Source organism: Entelurus aequoreus, linkage group LG07 (genome assembly GCF_033978785.1).
Source record: "Entelurus aequoreus isolate RoL-2023_Sb linkage group LG07, RoL_Eaeq_v1.1, whole genome shotgun sequence".
NCBI lineage: Eukaryota > Metazoa > Chordata > Actinopteri > Syngnathiformes > Syngnathidae > Entelurus > Entelurus aequoreus.
Genome location: NC_084737.1, coordinates 66,139,218 through 66,165,525, shown reverse-complemented (window position 1 = coordinate 66,165,525; position 26,308 = coordinate 66,139,218). Strand labels below are relative to the sequence as shown.

The following is a 26,308-nucleotide window of genomic DNA, read 5'->3' as shown; positions in this document are numbered from 1 at the left end:
AAAGTCCTGACTTAAACGTGTGGATAATGCTGAAGAAACAAGTCCATGTCAGAAAACCAACAAATTTAGCTGAACTGCACCAATTTTGTCAAGAGAAGTGGTCATAAATTCAACCAGAAGCTTGCCAGAAGCTTGTGGATGCTACCAAAAGCGCCTTATTGCAGTGAAACTTGCCAAGGGACATGTAACCAAATATGAACATTGCTGTATGTATACTTTTGACCCAGCAGATTTGTTCACATTTTCAGTAGACCCATAATAAATTCATAAAAGAACCAAACTTCATGAATTTTTTTGTGACCAACAAGTATGTGCTCCAATCACTCTATCACAAAAAAATAAGAGTTGTAGAAATTATTGGAAACTCAAGACAGCCATGGCATTATGTTCTTTACAAGTGTATGTAAACTTTTGACCACAACTGTAGGTGTGCCAGCTTGTGGCATCATATTAAAAAAGACTGTAAGGCTGTAATTGCCGCCAAAAGTCTGTCAACAAAGTATTGAGCACAAGCTGTGAATACTTACGTACATTTGATTGTATTTATTTTTTAAATTTTTAATACATTTGCAAAATGTAAAAAAAAACTTTTTATATTGTCATTATTGGGTATTGTCTGTAGAATTTTTAAAACAAAAAATTTATTTATTCCATTTTGGAATAAGGCTGTAACATAAAATGTACAAAAAGTGAGGGACTGTGAATACCTTCCGGATGCAGTGTACATACATGTATGTTTGCGACATGCAGGAGTAGAAACATTTTTAGTATAGGAGGCCTACATGTTGTGTTGAAGACCCAGTGCAATTTTTCCAGGCACTTCTTCTCTCTCTGGGATTTTGTCTCCATGTTCAGTTAATAAGTTGCCACCATGAGACCACAGATCACATCAAAGCCTTTGCGTAGCAAAATAACATCAGTTGCTTTTCAGACACAAAGAATACCCTGATTCATACATACTTTGTTCTCATAAGAAACATGATACACACACATTTGCACCATTTACAGAATGACCTCGAAAAAATGAATACAATTGTATTTGTAATAGTAACATTCAAACACAGCAAGTGAACAAACTATCAGTATTTGCTGATAAAAGGAAATTGGGCATTATTAAAAACAGGCATGTCAGCACCCTTTGAGAAAAAAAGAGGAACATTTCTATCGGCACAAAGTGCTACCACGAAAGCCCTGAAATTTTTTGGGGGAAAATCAAAACTACATTTACTGCATGTGGGTGCATTTCTACACTATAGTTTACCTTTAGAGTTATTCAAAACAACAAACCTCTTTTGGCTGTCATTTTGACACATACATGTTGGTGTTGTTTACTTGAGTCATATTTGCATCATTGTGCAGTCTACACATATTTCTTATGTGTGACAGCCATCTACTGGTCACACTCATCACTGCACCATGTACCGGAAAAAAATTGCTTCGAGTTCGGTAAGGCACACCGGGTTATAAGGCGCACTGTCGAGTTTTGAGACAAAAAAAGGATTTTAAGTGCGCCTTATAGTCCGGAAAATACGATAAGAAGTACCACTGATAGTCACACACACACTACGTGTGGTGAAATGACGGTAAAATTCTATTACATGCATGCAAAGAACTTAGAAATAGTTTCACGTTTGGCAACTCTATCCTGTAGCTACGTCCCCTTGGGTAATAATCCGGTGTTGTTACCTCTGTTTTCAATTCGTCACGTCAAAAATATACCATCACGCTGGTTACTAGAACTACAACTGGTTTGGAACTAATAGTGTTCAGATTGCAATCATCCAAATATGATTAGTAGCGATGTAAACAGCCGTCAACGTAAGAGAGCGAACGGAGGCCATAACAAGTAAGCTAGCTAGCTGGTTAGCTAACTAGCAAGAAACTCAGTGCAGCCTTTAGGAAATAACAGCGAGTACCTGCAGATGATTTTTGCGTTTTTGCGGACATTTCGCATGCCTGTAAATAAGCTCTAATTTTTCCGACTCCTTTTCGGACATGTTGAATTGTGGCAGTGTAAACATCCGATGTTCCTTCATGTAAGTGTCAAGCATGTCCAAAACAAAGAAATCCATTGCCATGACATACAGTATATGCACTGTGATTAACTACACACACAATCTCCTCCATAGTGGGACTGGCATTAAGATGTTTGTCTGTTTTCCATGTACAGTATTTAGTACCATTTCATAATAAAAGTAATAAAAGTGATGTTACTGCAGTGCAGACCCAACATAAACTGAACATATACGGTAAGGTTTTTCTTCACTTTCCTGCTCAATTCTGTTGAGAACACGTTGCAGCGTGAGGCCTTTGTCCTCGCTGTTGGGGCTGTTTGCTAAACGAGGCCGTGCAGCAGCACACACTCTCTGATAGGACCGGGGGCTTTTCTCTGACTGCACACTCCCTCCCCAACCCCCCACGCCGTCCTTCCCCTCCGTCAGGAATCTATATTTCATAAGCGAGCTGTGGAGCTCCAGCGCCCAATTATCAGCAGATAAGGCGCAGGAAGCCCTGGAGCGCCGGCACGGCTATTTAGACGGGCGGAGGGAAGGAGGGAAGGAGGGAGCGAGGGGGGGGAAGCGGCAGAAAGAAAAGGCAGGCAGGGACCCAACCCCCCAGGGGCGCGTCGCCCTCGCCACGCTATTTTTTTTCCCTTCTTTCTCTTTTTTCTTTTCTCCCTCATTGACAGCCGCCTCTCCCCTTCCCTCGCTCTGCCCCCCCCCCACATCAGCGGCAGGGTTCAATTAGTGCCGGCGGCGGCAAGCACCCGCAGTCTCGCTAAGCCCGGGAGCTGAAGCGTCTATCAGCACACACCAACAACACGCAAGGCTGACTACATTCAGCCCACTTGCGTCACACAACTGACTTTCAGCAGTGAGCACAACAAGGCCATCTACATTCAACTTAGAAAATATCTGCTAGTTATTTATGCCACAATGTTTATGGGCGCTTGTTTGTCTTGAAAATAAAGATAGATAAAACAAAAGTAGCAAAGTACAATCTCGTAGTCACGTATGTAAATATCCCCTTAGTCCGTCATCTGTCGCATGCGTCCTCCCAAAGGAGCGCTAGCGAGGGGTAAAATTTGATGTGCCTCTCACGTTTTCGCAGCCCGGCGGAAAAACAAACCCCGACTGGCGCTGCCGAGCAAGGTCAATCAGGGGTCAGGCGCAGCTCATGGATACGAGATGGATATCGATTCACGGGGACAGGCCGCGGGCGTGCATACACACACTTTCTTTCCCCTCCTCTTTTTCCTCTGCAGTCACAGGGCAGGCGTCAGCCAATAGATCAGCTAGGGGCAGGAAATGGCCCGGGTCAGAGGGGACACTGTTTGTGTGTGTGTGTGTGTGGGCGTGCGTGTGTGTGTGTGAAAAGAAAAGACTAACAGCCTGCTGAAAGCCGCTCACACTCAAGACCTTCTGGCTTTGTCGATTCACCTCAAATCAGCAAAGAAAGAGAGCCTCGACCAAACACGGACGGCTTCTATTTTACTGCCCCTGCATGTCTTACATCTCCACACAAAAGTCAGCCACTATCGCCACGATTTAAAGGTGTCCTGAGCCATGCAAGTTGTTGTTTGTGAAAGCATCTATCAGCGAGGGAGCTGAGATAACGCATCCCTTGTCCCCGCAGGAGGGCGCGCGGTGTTGTCGCTTTCGCTAGCTAGCCTGCGTTAGGGGACGCAACAGTGGCGAAGGCGGGGTGGGGTGCGGGGGGTGTGATAAGACTTAGACGAGGCTTCATCCGCCTCAGGAGGACCGGAGGCTCAGCTGGAGTCCTACACGTCCAGCGTCAGCCGGTGCACGGGGCGTCGTGTGTGTGCATGTGCCATGTATGATTGCTGTGCATGAGTGAACCAGTATATGCCTTAGTGTGCGTGAGTGCGCATGTGCCTAAATGTGCATGTGTGTGTGTGTGTGTGTGTGTGTGTGTGTGTGTGTGTGTGTGTGTGTGTATGTGTGAGAGGAAGTCAGAGGGCAGTGAAGCGGAGGAGGGCAGGCAACGCTTCCAGGCATAGAAAGCAGGCCATGTCCCACTATGGACGCTTTTCAAAAAGGAAGGAAGAGAAACGGTAGAAATTTTTTAGAGTTTAATTGCTTGAAATCATTTTTTCCTATTCTGGTCAAAGCAAATAATAGCAAATCACAGCGAAAGTGCAACCATGGTGGTCAATGGTTGTAGTGGTCAATGTAGTCCATGTCCAGTATGTTGGAAACAATCCATTAGGAAACAATTTGAATGCAAGCCTGCTAATTTAATGTACTAGTGCAGCGTTTTTCAACCTTTTTTGAGCCAAGGCACAATTTGCTTATTGAAAAAATCCGTAGGCACACCACCAGCAGAAAACATAAAAAAATGAAACTCAGCAGTTGATATTGACAATAAAAAGTTGTTCTCGCAATTGTTGGATATGAATTTAAACCATAATCAACCATGCATCACTATTAGGGCTGGGCGATATATCGAATATACTCAATATATCGCTGGTTTGTCTCGCGATATAGAAAATGACTAAATCGTGATATTCGAGTATACGTTCTTACGCAGTTGCTTTTAGCTGCGGGCATTACACTGCAGGCTCTTTTCACTCTTTCTTGTCTCTCCTCACAGAGACATAAAACAAGCGCACCTTCTTACATACGTCACATACATACGTGCAACGTCATACGCCCTCGCGGAGCAGAGAGGTAGCGGCATGGTAACATTAGCTGTGATGCTAGCGGAGTAGTAATACGAGAGAAAGAAGGTGCGAATCTGGTAACAAATGAAGGAATAATTAATTCCCAAGAAAAACAGCACGGGGTCCATCGTCTGGCGGTGGTTTGGCTTCAAGCGGGAAGGTGTCGAACAAGTATGCGGCAAAAGCGTTGTTACAAAAAGTAGCACCTTCTGCTAATTTGTAGCATCATTTGAAAAGTCACCAGCTAGAGAATGAAGAGTGCTTGAAACTCCACATGTCAACATCTCCGTTCGGTGCCACACCCACAAAATGCCGAAGCAACCATTTCCAGATCAACACCGTATGAAAAAAATAGTCAACAACAGAAGGAGATAACGTCCGCAGTAACCTACCACATAGCGAAGGACATACACTATTTGATTTCCTATTATGTAGCTCATTTTTATTTGACAGTTATTGAAATATCTTGTGTGACATCATGCACAAAAGTGCACTTTATTTGTTTTAAACTATTGTAGTTGCGCTCTGTACAAAAAGTGCACTTTAATTTAGTGTGGTCTTGGTATGTCATCTTTTAGTGACATCATGCACAAAAGTGCAATAGCTTGTTTTAAAATGTCTCTAACAATCTTGCACTTTCTGTTTTTGTAAATGACATGAATGTTTGTGCCACTGCTTAATAACTGTTTAATAAATACAGTTTTGGTAAATTGACTTAGCTGTGGTTTCCCTCTCTGCATGAAAGTTTAAAATTAGCATATATTAATGCAGTATGAACAAGAATGTTTTAATGTAGACACATAGAATCATCATACTGCTGTGATTATATGCATCAAGGCTAAGGCAAAATATCGAGACATGGCTTAAAAATATTGAGATATTAATAAAAGGCCATATCGCCCAGCCCTAATCACTATAGCTCTTGTCTCTTATTTAGAGTTTTTTTTGTGTTTTCCTGTGTGTAGTGTTTTAGTTCTTGTCTTGCGCTGCTATTTTAGCTGCCTTTTCCTGTTTTGTTGGTATTTTCCTGTAGCAGTTTCATGTCTTCCTTTGAGCGCTATTCCCCGCACCTGCTTTGTTTTAGCAATCAAGAATATTTAAGTTGTGCGGACGCTATCCTTCTTTGTGTGGACATTGTTGATTGTCATGTCATGTTCAGATGTACTTTGTGGACGCCGTCTCTGCTCCACACACTTTAAGTCTTTGCTGTCGTCCAGCATTCTCTTTTTGTTTACTTTGCAGCCAGTTCAGTTTTTAGTTTCATTTTGCATAGCCCATCCCTAAGCTTCAATGCCTTTTCTTAGCGGCACTCACCTTTTGTTCATTTTTGCTTTACCTGCACGCTGCCTCCTGCTGTCGTCTGCATATTGGGATCACAACAAACTATCGCCATCGTTCCCGACATCTACAAAGCAATTAGCTACCTGCTGCCACCTACTGGTATGAAAGATTATTACACGGTTACTCTGCCAAGCTCTAGACAGCATTGACACTCAACAACGGCACATTATTTGCGGATTATAATTACTGGCTTGCAAAAAAAACTTTTAACCCAGCTAGGTAATATTACATAATCTCCCACGGCACAACAGACTGTATCTCACATAGTGTCGCAGCACAGTGGTTGAAAAACACTGTACTAGTGTGTGAGAGGGGAAAATACTTATTTGATGCCGGCTGATTTTGAAATCGTACCCCCTTCACAAAGACATTAACAGCCTAGAGTTGTCATGGTACGTTTCAGGGGTATAACAGCCTATGTATTTCTAATTAAATGTTTCGTTCTACAGCCTTCAGTTTAGTCCAGAAGAGCACAATTTCCCCACACGATACACATTAAAAGTGAGGGACAGGAAGTGTACATTCAGCGTTACTATATGCACCACCACTACACCCAGGGGCCATCAATGGCCTGCAGCTTGTTTTTATTGGCCCTCAGCATATTCTAAAAATAAAACTGATTCATTATTAATGAGATACCATTCAGTATTAGATATTACAAATGTGCTATATAACAATATTAAATGGAAAGTATGTATCAAAGAGGCCAACCATGTTCACAAAAAATTAAAGGTTATAAAAATATGTGTGCGTGATTGAGTAAAATAAGTATTTCATCCCCAAAAAACATAAATGATTTTGTGTCCCACAAACTGATTATTTGAACACAAATCGCTTTAGGAAAATACCTCTAAGATCAAATTGTTATGTGGATATAAGACACATGTCAAAGAAACTGTCTTTTCCATTCAAACCTTTCCACTATAATTGGCAGGACCAAGGAGCTGTTAAAGTATCTCTGGGACAAGATTGTTGTCCCCCGCAAGACTGGAATAGGCTACAAGTCCATTAGAAGGCAGCAGGGTGAGAAAGAGGCCTCCACTGGCACAAAAATTCATAAATGGAAAAAAATACAAGATAGTCAATTGGCTGTGCGATGAAGATCTATGCAAGTTTCACCTCATGGCGTGAGGTTGATTCTAAGAAAGGAATTAGGAATTACACAAGAAGAGCTGCTTAATAGTCACAAAGGAGTTGGGACCACAGTTAATTGAACCAATGGTAAGACACATTGCTGTAACAGACTGAGATCTTGCAGTGGTCTCAAGGTTCCTCTGCCATAGAAGGCACATGAAGAGGTCAATGTCAAGTTTGCCAACGTGTTGTCCTGAATGACTTAAACATGGTTTGGAAAAAGGTCAGATAAAACTAAAATTTAGTTATTTGGCATCAACTCCATTCCTACTGTTACACATGGTAGTGGAAACTGCTTTGGGGCTGTTTCTCTGAGAAAGGTACTGGAACCTGATGAATGGCGCTATGTAACATAGAATATTAGAGCCTCCGAGCCTCAACCAGAAACAGCAAAGGCAACCACACCTTCATACCATAGAGCATTTTTGGAGAGAGCTAAAACTTTGAGGTGCCAAGCAACAGCCTCAGAACCTTCAGTATTTGGAGAGAATCTTTTAAGGGGAGTGGATCAAAAACCTTCCTAAGAGGTGCAAAATGTGCTGACCAACCAAAACAAAGGTCTGACCTCTGTGCTTTTCAACAAATGTTTATCCATCAAGTACTAAGCCATGTTTTGAAAACAATTCCTTTCATGGATTTTTGTTATTTTCTGATTCTCCCCATTAAAATAAACCAACTTTTAAAATGACAGACAGACAGTTCTTCCATTGTTAACACCCTTTGGTGGTTTTTAAGGGACATTATTCCTCCCCCCCCCCTCCAATTATTTTCAAATTAAACACTCAAAAATGGAGGGTCCACTATTTGTATGTTTGGCGGGCTCATCAGCAGTTACAAAGGGAGAGAGGGAAAAACAACCCAAAAAAAACAGCAGGGGTGCAGAGCAACAGCAAAACAGTTAAGAGGAAGCAAACTTCCCCAGTTGACGTTCTTGTTCCACGGCGAGAATCCCCGGCTGCTAGCCTCAGACATCTGGTTTCAGTTAGCTCGGAGCGCTTTGACGCGTTTCCTGTGCTGCTGCTGCTCCACGCAAGCGCCGCCACGACGCAGCCCCCCCCCATACCCCCCCACCCCAACAGCCAAACTCTGGAGCTGGTGCGCTGCATGACTTAGAAACCCACACATAAACACATAATAAGCCACATGAAGGAGGAATTAGAATGGCGTATAGTTTGGCTAAAAAGCACATCTTGGAAGGCGGTGACAACCTAACCATGAGCTACACTCATGATTTTTAACCCCTCTGGACAGATAAATGATGGGGCGGAGGTGATAAGGAAAGAGATTTAGAGTAGCTGACTGTAAATCCAAGAAGAGAGGGAGTCCAATCTAAAAAAAAAAGTTTAGGAATAGGTGCCTTGCTAAAGAAGCTGAAGGTGAAGATCAAGTAGCAAAGTGTGTATCCAGACCTGAACTTAATTGAGCTTCAGTGGGGCTTCTAAAACAGACGGTGCAGCGTAAGGTTGCTAACATACACCAGATTTGTGATGTCATCATGGAAGAGTGGGCAAGGATTCCAGTAACAACCTGTTCAGCTCTGGTGAATGTTATTATTCAAGAGGACTAAGGCAGTGCTAGATAAGAATGGTGCTCACACTATATTAAAAGTTGGACATGTTCACTTTGAAGTATACTAATTTGTGTTTCAAAATATTTATACATTAATGGATGTGTGTTGACTTAGTGTGAGGACAGTAAATATATGAGGGGTGTTCCAGGACTGTTGATATTGATTGGATTCTTCGATGTAAGGTGCATCGTCCACTATGAGTTCTTGCCACAGGGCTTGATAATCAAATAGCACATCTAAAAAAAAGATCCAGCGGTGTTTGCTGTGTTAAGTTAGGGAGATGAGGCGAGAGTTCTGGCAGGACAACTGTTGGCTGTTTTACCATGACAATGCACCTGGTCACAAAGTCCTGATCATTTGGCAGTTGCTGGCTCAGAAGAACATCACTAAGCTGGAGCAACCTCCCTACTTACCTGACCTCGCTTCATTAGATTGTATCCTCTTTCCCCAGTTCAAGGGGTCATATTATGGGGACATGTCAAGGGGACCGGTTTTGAAGTGGGGACATTGGAAGTGCAAATGATCCCAAAAGAACCCTTCCATGACTGCATAAAGGTACGGCAGTGAAAGCTGGGACATTGTGTTAGAAGCCAAGGGGATTACTTGGAAGAGGAAAACATAAATTTTGGATTTGAACTTCAGTGGAACCAGGATTTACAAACTTAGTTGGTTCTTCAACAGCGTTTGTAAATGCAAAAGTTTGCATATTGAAGCACATTTCTCCTTAAGAAACAATGTATACGTGAATAAAGGGTTCCAGCCTTGACAAATCTATATTTTAGTAAAAGTTTGTACACTTTGAACACAATATAAAGCGCTATACAGTACTGTATATCAAACAAGCAGGGGTGATGGATCAACTCTTTAATAACGAAGCCAAAACAACAACAACTAGCTGTACTGTCTTCATTTGCAGCCGCCCTGTCACTATAGCCCTTTAGTGCACCCACCGTTTGAAATCATAAAACATCTTAACTTTAACAGCCAGGTCGCTACGATGAATGTGAATAAAAAATAAAATATATTTTACCAGGTTGATTAATCATCTTTACATGCAGCTGAAGGAAGTGAGGTTAGCATTACATTTTTAGAATAAAATGATCGTAAAACCATGATTGATAACCACACTTCGATAAACCTGCGGACCGGTCATACAGCTCATTTACTGGAAAAGCAAGCTAATGCGCTAATGGTTGGCTAGCTAACTTAAACGCCAATATAAATACAAGAAATATTAACGTGTTCCTCGTTAAGAAACAATATACCCCAATTTAAACTTGTCTCAAGAAATTGCTGTCCGAGCAACTAAGCTATTCAACAGTGCACATTGAAGCTACAAGCTGCGATCTCTTAGAACAGAGCGATCGATTTATACATGTAGGAATATGACACAGATGTGTGAACACATGGGACGTCACATAAACCGGACGTGCAACTCCCATTTTGCCTATATAATTAAAAAAGACTCTAAAACCAAAAAGAATAAGATAAAGGAAGAAGATAAACATTTAAACAATCGAATAAAAAAAATATGGCCCCTAGAAAGCCAGTACAATATTTAATGTTTCTTCTGCCAAGAAAGTATGATGTGTCTATTTTAGGACTGAATCTTTTATTTTCTGTGAATCTAAACAATTCGAGGACAGCCCTAGTCTATTTATCAGGCATGTGATTTGACCACAATGAAAAAGACTGAAAAAATTTCCGGGGGTCTGGGGGACGAAGGCCCCCAGCCAGGTCCCCCCACCAGTGCCCTGGTGGGCTGGTGGGGGGACAAGGGGGGCAACGCCCCCCGAAGCTCCTGGTTTTTCACCAATTTAACATGCTAAAATTAACAAAGTCAGCACCATTTGAAGAAAATATTTTAGTGTTTAAGACATGAAAACATCATTAATAGAACATACATAACCCAATTATCCTAATGAATCACTGTATATGGTTCAGTCCCAACAGTATTTAGTCACTAATATTTACATCTTGTGTTCATTTCACATCCACAGGTGTCACATTGATCAGTGTTTTTATCTACAGTTTATTTACAGTATTACCACATTACTTCAGTTCACTTCACACATTAGCTTTCTCGGAGAGCCCAGCCCTAACATGAACTTTCCTTGCAAATGTATTTAACAAAATACCAAATGTAAACATTTCATTCTTTTCGCCAAAATAGGATATAAATTTATGAAAATAATTAAACGTGTTAAGTATTGTTTACTCATATTTAAATATAGGAAATAATAATAATGTGAGGACACTGACATATTGCATGAAACAAGTGTGAAAATATTTACCTTTAAGATTGTTACACCACTGACAATAGTTTCAAGAGACTACATAAGAACTTAATATTACAAAATAGTATTATATGCAAATTTATTTCAAATAAATTGTTAACTGGATTCAATAATGCGACTCTTTGAATTTCTGTAATTTCATAATATATTTTTATTTTTAGAAAAACCCATTTATATTTCGCAAAGCAATAATTGGTTAATATTTAAAACAAACATGCGTATTTCGCAAGCAAATATTTTTTAGCTTACCTCATTATTAACAACCCTGTCTGCAACTGAAGTGGGTCGTTTGGGTGGATCTTTCCTCTCGATGTAAACAAAGGATGAAGTCCGTAAGGTTTGCTCACTTTCGGTTGACACCCAAAAGTACCAGCTAGTGAAAAGTTTGTTTTCCTTGCTTCAAGTTGTTTCATATGTTTTTGGCATTTGAAACCTTGTGATCCATAGTCAATATTATCATGACACCACGTGCACAAAACCTTTCCGGGACGATCGATTTTCCGAATAAAATCACTGAACAAAGTCGTAACTTCCTTCTTCCCAACAGTATCAGTGATTTCCCTTTCCATCCAGTCCCATCGAAACTTATTTTTGACATGTTTATCCATTTATTTTACTCGTAAAGCGTCCTTTCTCTCGAGAACCGACATCGTTTACGTATGGAAAATGGCGGTATGATGACGTTATTAACGTCATCATTCATAACAGATGTCCTGATTGGTCACAAGGAACATATTGACCAATCAACTACGGCGTAATATAAACTACGTCTCGAATCTTGATTTAGGGTCGGAAAAAAAAAAGAAAAACGGGAGATAATTTTTTTTCCCCCCGCGATTAAAAAAGATGGAATTCCGACTTTAGACGGAAAAATCACATGCCTGATTTATTGAATTAGACTTATGAAACCAAATTTGGTTGAAATATTTTAGTTTGTGTATAAGTACTTTTTGAGCACATTCAACAATACCGTGATCATTTTGGTCACAATAACTGTAATATTAAGTTTTTACTTTGTTATATTCCTACAATACTCCTAAGCATTCTAACTTGAAATAACAACACAGTCATGTCAGAAATGCTTCAGTCTAACCACAAAAGTTTATTCTGTGATTTCTTATGAGGACGACTGGAAAAAGGGTGACCCACAATGAGCAGATACACAAATGAGTGTGAGTAAAAAACAACTAGGCCCACACAACGCAACCTTGCTGCTCTGCAGAGGAGAAGCAGAGCAACCTGACAGGTCACAAAGGGGATTACGGGTAGTGAAAGTGGCAACAAGGGCGGGAAAGCAAAGAAAGACGGTAAAGCACTACATTGACGAGGAAATGACGTTACAGGAAGGAGCTTTCTAAAGGATTTCCTGTATTGGAACAACTCTCTACACAGCACATGCTCTTGTGAAAGTCAACATCAAAATGTTCTTCTGAAATATTCAGTTAACCTTTCAAGGAAAATTAGTACATTTTCACAAGAAAATGAGAAATTGGTCAGTTTGATGGGTTACTTATAAAGGGGTCATATTGTGATTTATTTTCTACATTTAAAACACTTGTGGTTTACATAACATATAATGGTCGTTCTTTGGTCAAAAGTGTGCATAGATTATGTTTTAGACACCATCTTCAAGCCGCTTTCTGACCGTCTATACAGGATGCGCCGTTTGGTGGGCAGTCTTATTTACGTGCCTCCACTTGGACTGCGTCTTCGCACTGTTGTAGTTTTTAGTGCTTCCATATGGAGTCTAGTGAAATGGTAAATAAATGGTAAATGGTCTGTATTTATATAGCGCTTAACTATACCTGAAACAATACCTAAAGTGCTTTACATTATACATCCCATTCACTCATTCACACACACTTTCAGACACTGATGGCGTAGCTGCCATGCAAGGCGCTAACCACAACCCAAACAGGAGCAAGGTGGGTGAAGTATTTTGCCCAAGGACACAACGGCTGTGACTAGGATGGTGGAAGCTGGATACGAACCAGGAACCCTCAAGTTGCTGGTACGGACACTCTACCATCTGAGCCACTCCCTCCTACTAACAGATATAAGTTAGAACTATACGCTATTTTGTGTTAGAAATGGCATCAGTGGAGGATGCATGTGCATGTACAATACAAGCCAGTCTGCCCCACAACAAGAGGATAGAGAAAAACTTGTGCAAAGCTCTTAGGGTAAAATCTTACCATATATAGAGATATTCGCTGACATCACCAGTGGGAAAAACGTCACAAATGAGGAAAATTCCAAACGGTTAATTTGGAGGAAGTATGAAGGAAAGCAAGATTATTTTATAAATATCCCAGTCATGCCTCCATGTTTTGATTTCACATTTTCGGGACTTATGCAGATCCCAAATACACAAAACCGGTACCAAAAGGTAAGAAAAATTGGTTTTGCAAATATGACCACTTTAAAGCTTTTTTGACTATATTACTTATGCAAAGCAAAAAAGGACAAAGCAGGAGTATGAATGTTTTGGGTTGCGAATGTTTGTATGTCACCAAAAATTACCATATCGATTTCCTTGACAATTTGCGGAAGAGTGTGGCGTGGGCTAATGAGAAAATTATTACATTTTGGTACAAATCTAGATAGTGGGTCAGAACTGTACTTCAGGAGGGTGAGAAGTGAGTAAAGGTTTAAGTGTTACGCACAGGATTAATCAAAAACTACAAGGTGACCTAAAAGAAAACCCAACAAAAAAAAACGCCCAAATCTTCCAATACATCTGTTAACTTTAATATTTCTTCTTTTCTTTTTAGTGTATACAAGTCCACTTTGTGCATGAAATATTACAACAATAGTCTTCCCCAACATGTCTTGGTCAACCAAGGAAAATACATTTTGGTGGAGGCCTACAATATTTCTCCAACAAATTATACATTGTAGTACAAGCTAATTTTCCGAGAAAGTTTTGGCGTCATCATGCTCCATCTAAAAAGCAGAATTTTTCTCGGAAGTTCAGAAAGTATGGCACTACATCTTAATTCGAAAATCTCCAAAGCGACCAAGATAACCAAAACTTTGAGGAATGATCGTACACAAACTAAAATTTCTGTTTTTTTGGGCCACCATTCAACTAATCCAATTTCCATTAAATTTGTGAAACAAACACTGCAATACTCTAACTAATTAATATTATTGTCAATGCGTCCTAACTTGTTATACTTAAATGTTTAAGAATTAAAAGAAATAAGATAATTGAAATATTTTCACATGAAACATGTCATGTCATGGGTATTTGCAGTACTTGCTTTTTTAAGTTTCTGCACAAAGTTTGCTGTAACACAATGCTGTTGAAATTGCAGGACATACTTTAGATCAAATGGTAAATACTGTCTAACGTGTCTTAAGCGTTCCTACCAAACTGCTGTACAAACATGGATCGTACATATACACAGGCCAATTTATAATTTGTATTATGTATCATACGCGCACCATGTTTGCGTTCTTGACCCACCTTCATTTTTCCAATCTGTCTTGAGTTCGAGCAAACAAGGACAAATGAAAGTTTAAGGAGGCAATATTGATTTGTGTGGAGGTCAGGGTCATCGCTATCGGAGACTCAACAAACAGCCGCCAGCACCCTCCTTAGCTAAGCCAATCACCTTTTGACCTGGTCGACCGTTACCATGGCAAATGACCCTGAACCACAGGACCTGTATTCCCGCCTTGCAGAGAGCTCCATGAAGATGATCATACCACAAAAAAAACGTATCTGAACGTACCACTTCTATACATTTGTTTGCATTCAGGCTGCAACGATTGGTCGACATATCTGACCATATTTGTCATCATAATGTCGACATTGTCGACGCGTTACCTAATAAAATTTTAAATGTGCTTTTATTTTCTTGTAGCTTTAACACACACCGGAACTTCCGGGGGAAGTACATCCCAGCCTCTCCCGCAGAGAGGCTCGAAAAATGGTGAGTCAAGAGTGAGAAGCTGAGTTACTAGAGATAAAAAGCAGACCCAAACGCTAGAAGGTGTGGCAAGATTCAAGTGAAAATAAGCAAGTGAAGTCAGTGACAAGTAAACTTTGCAGAGCTCATGTTCCTTTGCAGAACGAGGGCCATGCACAAGCACTTTGAACACAAACACCCCCGGATCTTGTCGTCTTCCTTAACATCACCACAGTTAAGCTTTAACTAACGCTAAACTAAAAAACAGTGAATCTCAAACTTTTTTCACCAAGTAACACCTCAGAAAACACTTGGTTCTCCAAGTACCACCATAATGAACAACATTAAAAGACAGTAGCGTAGTAGGCCAACGTATTCATTAAAACAAGGCAGAGGCTTTATTTAACAAGTATATTTAATATTTTGACCACTGTAACAATAAACACAGTTTGAACAGTAACACTGTGTTTGAATATAGGAAAATAAAACACCATACTTGAATAAGGGATCACATCAAATTAATTGCACATAAAAGTTAAATAAACATTGTACTAAAATAAATATCAAAATATATATTTTTTTTAATTGTTCATTGTTTCGTGCAGCTTTCTCTGCCAATCTTCGTCTTTCTTTACATGTGTTCTGTGTGTTGATTGGCTGGGAGAGTGGGAAAGGTCGGACGTAAGAGGAGAATATGAAAAACATTTGGTTTCCAAGTGTGTTGAGTGATAGAAATGACGGAATAAGATGATTTTATTTTTGTCTTAATTGTTTATTTTGGCGATGACTACGGCATCCAGTAGTCCAATTTTAACGACTTCTATTAAAGGCTAATAAACGTTTCATAACGGCTCGAGTCACATCATTACAATATTTAATTTAGTGATTATTTGGCATACCATTAGATGGAGCGCCCGTACCACTAGTGGTACACAAACCACAGTTTGAGAATCCCTGCTATAAAGCATGGATAAATTCATTGTTTTTGTAGCATTTACACAACATGTACCATAAATTCTGGACTATAAGCCGCTACTTTATACCTACACTTTGAACCCTGGAGCGGCGAAGTTATGGATATTTTTTCACTGACTGCAATAATAAAAAAAATTTTTTTTTAAAAACCCAAGCAAAAACACTGACAGGGTGTTTTATTGTTTGGGGTATGGCGCCATCTTTTGGACGAATTCGCTCATTGTTCCTTTTTTTTTTTTTTCAACCGGAGTGCTGTTCCATCTTCTAGCCATCCAGAGTTCCTACTCGTATAGATTCTTCATTCATCACTGCAAGCAACGTTTGTAAAATTTACAATATAACTAAAACAATTCATACTTACTAAACCATCCCATATTTGATGTCTGTAGGAGTGTTTTCAAGTATATTTGTACATGCTTTCGTAATATATTGTCGCTGGCGTTGTTAGCATTAGTTAATGTGATAACACGTTTACGGGTGTCTGTGTCTGTATTATTAACTTACAGCGGTATTATTTTTGTATTGTTTCAGTTTTACAAATTCCTCATAAACTCTCCAAGACGTCACATGGAGTTATTGAGTTTGTTTAGCTGAATGGTAAGCTTGCTTCCGCAGCTAGTGAGTCCATGACGATAACTTCGGTTTTGTTTGGTCAGTCGTTTTTCTGCTGTCTTACAGCCACCGCTTGGAAACAATTAAGACAGGGGTCTCAAACTCGCGGCCCGCGGACCACTTGCGGCCCGCGAGACGAAATTTTGTGGCCCCTGCCTTAATATGAAAGTTTAAGGTGGCCCACAGGTTTTATATGAATGGCACTTCACAGTGTTGTGTGCGGCGCTGAACAAACCAACCAATCGCGGTGGGGTATATGGCTCTCGGGGGAAATATTGCTCAATAAGTGAAAGTTACAGCAGCCTTCCTATGGAGAGATTTCTTCCGTGCCTGGCTGGCTACATTCTTCCCAGCGCGCTGCGTTCACAACACTTCCAAAAAAAGTTTTTTTTAAGTTGCTACCCAGCGGGACATTATACGTAAATATGTCTCTCTCAGACAAAATAAATCGAAGTAATGCGTAAGTGGTGTGATAAAAGAAAAGTAAGGAACTTAATGTAGTCTGCAGTCACATAGCGACACCTGTTTGTTGGCAATAACAGCTTCCGGTAACCTGGACCAATTATAGGGTCGCACCGTTATTTGTGGGTCATTATTTTTTGTTTGCCTCGTGCTATTTGCATTGTATTTGCATCGCCTCACACTACAGTACAGTACAAATATTTCTATATGATGCCTTTTTTTCCTGTTTCTTTGACTAAGTTTACAACAACAGCACGGCGTATAATACTGACGGAGCAGTTGCCTTTTTGCGCTTGCTATCTCAGTACTTTCTACAATCTACAAATGTCATGGTGTTCATGTCATCATTAAAGACAAACATCGAGCGCAAAAACAAAGGAGACTGCTACTGGGCTGTTATCTGCCGACCGCGCGCTGCTGTTACAGGAAAAAGAAGCCAAAGTGACGTTCTCCTTGCGCCGGATAAACACAACAGTGACACCCAGTGGAATTGAAATATATTCCACAGCCCAAAAACATGTATTTACTTATTTTCTTTTTTATTATAATGTGTTAGTTTTTTACAATTTATTTTGTGTTAAAAAAATAAATAAATAAAGACATTTGAGAAGATTGGAATGTTTTTAACAAAGCTTTTCTTGTGGAATACCTGATGTGGTCCAGCCTCACCCAGAATTAAGGGAGACCCCTGAATTAAGAATCTTACTGTGTAAATAACTCATGTCGCAGTGTACATGTATCTGCGGATTCTAGTCTGGTGCGTTATATGGGGAAAAAAAGTTTTTCTTCAAAAATGTTGTGGGTGCGGCTTATGTGGGATTGATGGCAACTTTCAATCTTTAAAATATTTAAAAAAAAATCAATCTTCTTGTTGTTAATTTTGTGGCAAGTTTGGTCCATTTTACATAATGTAAGAGTCACAAACCATATAGTCTATAATTAACAAAGTCTACCCAAATTGAATTCTCAATAATGAACTAATGACACAACCATCTTGACTTTGAACACACAGCACATGAGCGAATGAAGGGCATAGTTACTCAACAGCCATACATGTCACTCTAAGGGTGGCAGTACAAACAATGCCAACACCGTCATAAATATGTGCCATATAGTGAAACCACACTAAACAACAATGACAAACACATTTTGGAAGAATATTTGCACCGCAAAACAACATAAACACTACAGAACATGTATCCATCCATTTTCTACCGCTTATTCCCTTCGGGGTCGCGGGGGGCGCTGGAGCCTATCTCAGCTCCAATCGGGCGGAAGGCGGGGTACACCCTGGACAAGTCGCCAACTCATCGCAGGGCCAACACAGATAGACAGACAACATTCACACTCACATTCACACACTAGGGCCAATTTAGTGTTGCCAATCAGCCTATAACAAATTCCCAGAATTCCCTGCAGCACCAACTTTTCCGGGGCTACAATATAAACAAAGCCATTGGTGGATCTACACCTAACATCCACTGTAATGATACCACGTACAATAGCGTATCTAGTCGATACTACTATAATTACATCGATATTTTTTAACATCACAAAATCTTCTTTGTTTTTAAAAAAATCTATATTATGTTTATAAACTCAGGAAATATGTCCCTTGACTATGAGGACTTTGAATATGACCAATGTATGATCCTGTAACTACTTGGTATCGGATTGATACCCAAATTTGTGATATCATCCATAACTAATGTAAAGTATCAAACAACAGAAGAATAAGTGATTATTGCATTTTAACAGAAGTGTAGATAGAACATGTTGAAACAGAAAATAACCAGATATTAACAGTAAATGAGCAAGTAGATTAATAATTCATTTTCTACCACTTTTCCTTAATAATTTTGTCTAAATAATACAATGATAAATGACACAATATGTTACTGCATATGTCAGTAGCTAAATTAGGTGCCTTTGTTTGTTTACTTACTACGAAAAGACAAGTTGTCTTGTATGTTCACTATTTTATTTAAGGACAAAATTGCAATAAGAAACATATGTTTAATGTACCATAAGATTTTTTTGTTAAAATAAAGCCAATAATGACATTTTTTGTGATCCCCTTCATTTTGGAAAGTACCGAAAAGTACTGAAATACTTTTGGTACCGGTACCAAAATATTGGTATCGGGACAACACTGATACACACACACCGAGCACACACTGGCAGAAATGTAGATCGGCGCCTATGCGCTCTATAATCCCGAAAATATGATTATTGTTTTTACAACCAATTCTAACGGTTCTAGCGCCACAGAGGGGACATACAATGACTTAAGTAAATGGTAAATTGTTTGCATTTATATAGCATTTTACTATACTTGAAATGATACTCAAAGTGCTTTTCATTATACGTCACATTCACCCATTCACACACACACTCTCACATTGATTAACCACGACCCATCAGGAGCAAGGGTTAAGTGTGTTGCCCAAGGACACAATGGCCTTGACTATGATGGCAGAAGCTGGAATAGAACCTAGAACCTTCAAGTTCTACCATCTGCACCACGCCACCCAAGTAGTGTGGAAGATGTAGGGATGATACTCGAAACCGGTTTTCCCAGTTGTTCGATAAGAAAAGAACCGAGTCCTCGGACTCGAATCCCTTTTTGAGAACCGGTACCCGTTATCGAGACCACTATAGTAAAGAAAAATAGGTTGGTTCTTTATTCGAATCCCTCGGGACGACTCCCGTCCCGACCAGAAATGCCCCGTGGGACATCACAAGAAATGACGTCACATAGCTCAGTCATTAGTAGGGATGATACTCGAAACCGGTTTTCCCGGTTGTTCGATAAGAAAATAACCGAGTCCTCGGACTCGAATCCCTTTTTGAGAACCGGTACCCGTTATCGAGACCACTATAGTAAAGAAAAGAGCTGGTTCTTTATTCGAATCCCTCGGAACGAATCCCGTCCCGACCAGAAATGCTCCGTGTGACATCACAATAAATCAGTCACGTAGCTCAGTCATTAGGCGCAGATAGCGAAAGCAGGAAAACAATGGACGGGAAAAAGCGCTCCAAGGTGTAATAAAGTTAAAAACAAAAGGTATAATCCAATGAATAACTTTACTGAGAGATTTGAGCAGGGTACAAACTCATGAAGAACACTTTTACGACCCACCGGAAACATAGCAACCAGGCTAGCAACGCACCTCCTTTACGGCAGCTGGCGCAACGTTCTTAAAGCAACCGCAGCACATACATATATATACAACACATCTCCCTTTTTTAACTTTTGTTTTTCACACTGTATATGTGTTGTCTGTCTAATTATAAATAATGCAGACGAGGCGTGTTGGCTGAGTTCTTGACGTTTACTTTCACGGGTGACGACATGCAACAACACTTTTCGGGGCTACCGCGCATGCTCGTCACTCCCGTTGCATGATGTGTAGTGTAGTTGTTATATTCCCTAGCTCATAACATCTTTCCCCCTATAAAGAAATAATGTTAACTCAATAAAGTGTATTTCTTTTTTTAGCTTTAACTTTTCATTTTTTAGCATTGTAACCACATTTGCAAACAACTTGTCTCTTCATAGAATTTTCTTTCTTTCTTTAAAGTGCAAAAATGTCAAAGCATCATAAACAGTTATGTCAAATAGCAGCAGAATTGCAATTTTTGTAGAGCTGTATTATTTCCAGTTTTGTGCCCAAGGGACTGATTTTATTTAACACTATATTATTATTTATACACCTATAGTGATCACAGAGACAGGTTGTTTTTGTGTTACTGTATATATTTGTTTTTCTGAAAAATCCCACTTAATATACTTTGGGTAACAACAGTCAATGTTTATTTTTTTTATTTTATTTTTTTTTAGGGGGGTAACAGTCAATATTTATTTATTTATTAGATTAAATTGTTTTCTTATATAATAAAAGTGAGCTTTTGTTAAACCAAATATTGTGTTTTTTTCCATATACAACAACCTATCTGGACTCGATAAGAGAATCGATAAGGAATCGGTTCGATAAGAGGATTCGATAATAGACTCGAACTCGATAATTTCTTATCAAACATCATCCCTAGTCATTAGGCGCAGATACCGAAAGCAGGAAAAACAATGAACCGCGCTCCAAGGTGTAATAAAGTTCAAAACAAAAGGTATAATCCAATGAATAACTTTACTGAGAGATTTGAGCAGAGTACAAACACATGACGAACACTTTTACGACCAACCGGAAACATAGCAACCAGGCTAGCAACGCACCTCCTTTACGGCAGCTGTCGCAACGTTCTTAAAGCAACCGCAGCACATACATAGTTAATGAACAGGTAGGTAGTATTTCCTGCTTGGCATTGCTGCCTGTCGCACCTCCTCCAGTGCCCACGGGTCAGCTGCAGGGTCATCAGCCAGGAACCACCATTCACCAACGTTTCACTCCTTTAATCCTGGAACGTCTCCTGGTGGCGGAGCAGTGACAGGGACGTCTCCCTGTCACCCCCTGCAGCTGATAGCTGTTACCCCCTGCGGCTGTTATCGGGGTTAGTTGTTCTTTCCCCAGCTCCTGTCCTTCCTCCTCAGCCAGAGCCAAAAGCTGCCTTTCTCGGCCTCCTCTGCCAGATCTTTTATGGCCTTTCTCAGCTTTCTTCCAGTCACTCCTACGTCCCTCAAAAGGCGTGTGGTTGACAGCCCCACGTAGCCTCGGCAGCCAACTTCTACTGGGTAGATGGTTGTCTTCCAGCCAGCCTCCCGGCACTCAGCAGCCAGCTCCGAGTACTTGGCCTTCTTGCGCTCAAAGGCGGCCTCGATCCCCTCCTCCGATGGTACGGTCAGCTCAATAAGGTGCACCACTCTTGCCTTGCTGGACCACACTACAATATCCGGGCGGAGAGATGTAGTGGTGATCTCCGTGGGGAACCGGAGCTGCCTATTGAGGTCAACCCTCATGTCCCACTCCTGGTCTGGGGAAAAGGGCCTTGCTGCTGTCTCTCTTGGCCTGATGTATCTTTGACCCCCCCCTTCCGTGACAAAGCTGGTATGGTTCTCTGCTGGTGGTGATTCTTTGCTGCCCTGTCGACACCCCTCCAGCACCTCCGCTAGTTTCCTCAGGACCTGGTCGTGGCGCCATCTATAGCGCCCCTGAGAGAGTGCGGTCTTACAGCCCGACAAGATGTGCTGGAGGCTTGCGTTGGGAGCATTGCAGAGTGAGCAGCATTCCTCGTTCCCGAACCATTGGTGAAGGTTACGAGGACAGGGAAGCGTGTCGTAGGTTGAACGAATAAGGAAGCTGATCCTTGCCTGTGGAATCTTCCACAGGTCGGACCAGCTGATGTTCCGGTTGACCACTCCCTCCCAGGTTGTCCACCTTCCTTGTCGGCCCTGCGACACGGCCTTGATCTTATAGCGCTCTTCCTCCATCCTCGTCACCTCCGCCACCACCATCTCCTTCCTCTCCTTGCGGTTGGCCTTAGACCAGAACCGAGGCGCTTCTCCCCATCCTAGCCCTGCTCTTCCTGCCTGGACTCTGCCCATGAGCTCTTGGTGATGCAGCCTACTGACAGCTCGGTCAACCTCAGTTTGGGCTTTCCACTTTCGGCCAGTGGGAACCTTGGCATTGGCGTTCCTTACTGACTGGTCAGTGGACTCTCTTAGTTCGAGGACCAGCCTGGACTTCTCCTGCATATAGCCCAGACTGATAGACTGCAGTGGCAGCTGCAGTGCGTTCTTCCCAAAGAGGCCCGTTTCTGAAAGGCACCGTGGTAGTCCCAGCCACTTTCTGATGAATGAGTTGGCTTTTCCATCCATCTTACTCACGGCAGATGAGGGGATCTCGCTCATTTTCAGAGGCCACATCACCCTCCTGTAGAGTATGAACTGGTAGCACCAGACCTTGTACTTTCCAGGGAGTTGGCTCTGGTCGATCCTTGCCAGGCCGTCCGTGAGTTGTTTCATGACAGTCCTCCCCATCTGTTTATCGGACAGCTCTGCAGTGTACTGCCTCCCCAGGCTTTTGATGGGTTGCTCAGACAGGAGGGGGATTTTCTCTCCCCCGACGACAAAGATGGTGTTGTCGTTTCTGACTCCCCTTCTGAGTGACAGGCTACGGGATTTGGAGGGTTTGATCTTCATTCTGGCCCATGATGTCAACTCATCCACCCTTTTCAGCAGTCGAGATGTACATGCTGCTGTCTGAAGGAGGCTGGTGACATCGTCCATATAGCTCCTCAATGGGGGTAACCTCTGACCAGATGGTGTTTTGATTCCTCCAACCATTTGCCTTGCTCCGATGAGGATTATCTCGAAGGCTGCCACGAACAAGATTGGAGAAATGGCACACCCCATTGCAATTCCCACTTCTAGATGCTGCCACCCGGTGGTGAAGTCCTGGAGGGCAAAGCACATCTGCAGATCGCTGAAGTAAAGCGCTACCAGGTTCTTGATGCAGGGTGGCATGTGGAAGAACTCCAACGCGTAGTTGATCAGCTGGTGTGGGACCGATCCGTACGCGTTGGCGAGATCGAGCCAGATGACATGCAGGTCGGTCTTCTCCCGCTTGGCCTTCTGGATCTGGTCCCAGATCATCGTAGAGTGCTCTACGCATCCTGGGAAACCTGGAACTCCTGCTTTCTGGCAGTTGGTGTCGATGTAGCAATTCTCTAGCAGGTAGGTGGTCATCCTTCTGGCCAGCACTGAGAAGAAGATTTTTCCTTCTACGTTCAGCAGGGCGATGTTTCTGAATTGGCCGATATTTTTGGAGTTTTCTTCCTTCGGGATGAATACCGCTACAGCCCTTTGCCACTCCGCTGGAATGAGTTGCTTTTTCCAGGCAGTTCTCATTAGATACCAGAGCAGTTCAAGTACCTTGGGGCAGTTCTTATAGAGCTTGTAGGGAACTCCATTGGGGCCTGGTGCTGATGAGGACCTTGCCTTCTTCACGGTTTGCCTAACTTCGCTGAGCTTGGGGGGCATGATGTTAAATTCAGCTGTCGGTGGCGCAGGCCGGGGCACGTACCCTGGTGTTCCTAATGGGACGTTTCTTAGCGGATCACTGTACTGCCTTTTGACGTGCTGTTCCATTTGCTCCCTGGTGGTTTCGAGCTTCCCGGACTTTTTCTCCTCCAGCAGTTGTCTGGCGTGCTTGAAGGGATCCTTGAAGAAGCTGGCTCGCTCTTTCTGCTTCCGTTTGCTACGCTTGCGGATGCGTTCAGCTCTGCGGAGCCTGGATAGCCTTTGCCTGACCTCCTCCCACAGGACATATATATATATACACAACATATATGACATGATCTCCCTTTTTTAACTTTTGTTTTTCTTTCCTTGTAAACAAAACAAAATCACACTGTATATGTGTTGTCTATCTAATTATAAATAATGCAGACGAGGCGTGTTGGCTGAGTTCTTGACGTTTACTTTCACAGCGTGCTCATAACCTCATTCTTACGTGACGACATGCAACAACACTTTTCGGGGCTACCGCGCATGCTCGTCACTCCCGTTGCATGCTGGGTAGTGTAGTTGTTATATTCCTAGCCTAGCTCATAACATCACATCTTTCCCCCTAAAAAGAAATAATGTTAACTCAATAAAGTGTATTTCTTTTTTTAGCTTTAACTTTTCATTTTTTAGCATTGTAACCACATTTGCAAACAACTTTTCTCTTCATAGAATTGTCTTTCAATAAAGAAATAAAGTGTAAAAATGTCAAAGCATCATAACAAACAGTTATGTCAAATAGCAGCAGAAGTGCACTTTTTGGAGAGCTGTATTATTTTCAGTTTTGTCCCCAAGGGACTGATTTTATTTAACACTATATTATTATTTATACACCTATAGTGATCACAGAGACAGGTTGTTTTTGTGTTACTGTATATATTTGTTTTTCTGAAAAATCCCACTTAATATACTTTGGGCAACAACAGTCAATATTTATTTATTTTATATTTTTTTTAGGGGGGTAACAGTCAATATTTTTCTATTTATTAGATTTAATTTTTTTCTTATATAATAAAAGTGAGCTTTTGTTAAACCAAATATTGTGTGTTTTTTTCCACATACAACAACCTATCTGGACTCGATAAGAGAATCGATAAGGAATCGGTTCGATAAGAGGACTCGATAATAGGCTGAAACTCGATAATTTCTTATCAAACATCATCCCTAGGAAGATGCCAGTCGGGTATCTTACATAGAGTTTTACTCATTTATTTTGTCTATTATGAAGAAACAAGCTATGAGACTAGTGATCATGCAATGTTCATGTTAAAGGGGAAATGCACTTTTTTTGGAATTGTGCCTGTCATTCACAATCCTTATGAGAGACAATAAAATGCATATTAACTTGTAAATAAGCATAAATAAAAGTCAGCTAACAATGGAGTCAATGCGAGCTCCTCTATTGTGCCCATAAAATCCACTAAAAAACATCCAAAAAGTACCAACAATACTTCATTTAAATTTTTTGACCTGAATTTTGACGAAGTATTAGAGATATTCTCAGGGCATTCAATCGATCGCAACTGGACTGTTTGGTTTGTCTTAGAAGACGTTACCTCTTATGCGAGTCGGCTTCAATAGTTCATGCTTATAGACTTAGATTGGTCCGATCTAATCTTAGACTTATATTGGCCAGATTTAGTCTAGCGGCTGGTGCCAAAACCCCAAATATTTATACTCCAAAACCAGGAGGGTGTGCCTGGGAGAGGATGGTTTCGCCCTATCGTAGTGAGAATAAGAACTTAGCTTAGATTAAAACAAGCAATCCTACTGTCAAAGCCAACGAGTCGTTGAAATGTAATTTCCCCTCGTTAGCATTGAGGTATTGTGTGGCAGAACGATCGCTGTGGATCGACTACTACCAGTCCAGAATAGTCGGAATCTCCCATGTTAGCATTCCATTCGGTTCTGGTCACGTTCTGTGACCAGAACTCCTGTAATTTGTTGGAGGCTAAATTGCAGAATATTTTAGGAATGGTTGAAAGGACAGTGGTGTATGTGGGAGACAGGTAGTGTCGCAAACCACCGCCTCTGGCTTCACTTGCGCTTCTTTCGTACCATCCGTCCTCCCTGTCAAGAATCTGTATATTTTTGTTCTCAAAGGAATGCTGTTTCTCTCTGAGGTGCAGGTAGACAGCTGAGTCTTGGCCTGAAGAGTTTGCCCGTCTATGCTATGCCATAAGTTGGCTTAGTGGTTGTTGTGTTTCCTCAATATATGAATCAGTGCATTAATCATGACACTGGATAACATACACCAGATTGTTTTTGAGGGTGTGGGGTGTCCGGTCTTTAGCATGCGCTAGTCTCTCTTTCAGGGTGTTGCCTGGTTTGAAGTGTATTGGGATGTTTAAACTA

The 26,308-nt window shown here is 41.2% G+C and overlaps 1 protein-coding gene across 5 annotated transcripts in view; it reads right to left on the bottom strand.

Annotated features, from left to right (window-relative positions):
• The window catches only part of samd11 (sterile alpha motif domain containing 11), a 229,877-nt gene that overhangs the window by 172,340 nt on the left and 31,229 nt on the right, over positions 1 to 26,308 (bottom strand). The gene's annotated exons all lie outside the window — the stretch shown is intronic.